This window comes from Antechinus flavipes, chromosome 5 (assembly GCF_016432865.1).
Source record: "Antechinus flavipes isolate AdamAnt ecotype Samford, QLD, Australia chromosome 5, AdamAnt_v2, whole genome shotgun sequence".
In the NCBI taxonomy this organism is placed as follows: domain Eukaryota; kingdom Metazoa; phylum Chordata; class Mammalia; order Dasyuromorphia; family Dasyuridae; genus Antechinus; species Antechinus flavipes.
In genome coordinates this window covers 280,962,747-280,964,564 of record NC_067402.1, presented here as the reverse complement: position 1 = coordinate 280,964,564, position 1,818 = coordinate 280,962,747, and positions in this window count along the sequence as shown.

Below are 1,818 nucleotides of genomic sequence, written 5' to 3'. Positions count from 1 at the left end.
TTGGTATGTGTGCCTGCTTTGGTGACATCTGTCACAGGTGGTAAGTGCTCCCTCACCTACCTTATCGCCTAGTTTAATTGGTCCAGCATTTTGCACATACTTTTGTTGCTGATAAAATGAAGATATGATGAAGCAGCTAGGTAGTGCAGTGGGTAGAACACCACAAGTCAGGAAGATGTGAGTTCAAAGCCTCACAAACTTAACTACCTATGTTACTGTGAGCAAGTCACTTAACCCCAACTTGAAGAAAAGAAGAAAGAAATAAAGGGAAGAAAGGAAAGAAGGGTAGGAAGAGGAAAGAGGGAAGAAGGAAGGGAGGGAGGGAAGAAGAAAAGGAGGAAGGAAGAGAAGAAATGAGGGAAGACAGAAGGAAGGGAGAGAGGAAGGGAGGGGAAAAAAAGGGAAGGAGGAAGGAAGAAAATAAATGGTGGAGTGATGTCAAAGTAGGTTTTCTATAAAATTAATGATTCCTCCAAGTTCTAAAAGGGGACAATGAAAAGGAAAGGTAGTTACAGAAGAAAAAACATTGAATTTGTAGTCAGGAACTTCAAAACTTTGACCCTGACACATACTCACTCTGTGACCATGGATAAAAAACCTTACTTCCTGCACCCTATTTTGTAATATGTAAAATAAAAGAATCGTATGTTCAGCTCCCTTTCTAACTCAATATTTTAAATCTAGCATGTATTCCCAGTGTGACCTTGATAAAATTATTTACTTGTATTTTGCAATTTTCAGCTAATTTTTAAAAATTCTGAACACAATAAGTATTTGATAAAACTAATATTTCTATATGCATTGTACGACAGGATTGCTCATAAAATTATGAATCTCCCATTATGTAGAACTTGCTTTTCTTATTAAGTATAAAATTAATTCAACAAAAAAATCATTTAATCTCTAACACTCAATATCTTCATTGGTATAATGAAGGCATTGGTCTACATCAGGGGTGTCAAACAAAAGGGGAATCACCACCGTACATAAAGATCCCTGCTGGGTATATTGACTTAGAAAACAATATATTAACATTATCTGTGCTCTGTATTTTTATTTATTTTGTTAATTGTTTTCCAGTAACATTTCATTCTGTTACTGATACTCCAGAGTATATCATGGATGGTATTGATACCCCTTAACTATATAATCTATAAGGTTTCTTCCATTTCTAACTCTTAACTCATCCCTATTAGGATCTCAAGAATAATTAAAATACCCACAGATATTTTTTCCAATTCCCAAGACATTTGTTAGACCCTTTGTTCCTGAAAACATGGTGCTAGACACCAAAGAAATAAAGTTTAGATACTGATGGAGCATGCACTTTGGTGAAATCAATAATTCATACCTTTAGATTTATTTTTATCTCAAAATACACAAACATAAACAAATGGACCTTTCCTTAGATTATGGTAGAAGAAAAAATGAACATTTTACATGAAGCTGGACAGCTTGTTTGTCTTCTTAAGGAAAGGAATAAGCATTTATATAGTTCTACTAAGTGCCGAGCACTATGCTAAGCAGTTTTTTTGGTGACAAATCTTCTCTTATGATTAAGTATTGACTAAGTCCACCTGTAACTTTCAAAGCTGTCTGATTTTTGTTTCTTTCCGATGTTCCTTGTATTCTCTGCTCTGCCTAAAATGAACACTGTAAATGATTTCCACTTCTATAGGCCTTTTAAGATGTACAAAAGTGTTTTCCTCACCAGGCTCCAGGGAGGTAGGCAGTCCAATTATTATTATGCTCATCTTATAGGTGAGAAACTGAAGATCATATAATTTAATAACTACTAATATTGATTAATAGGTCACT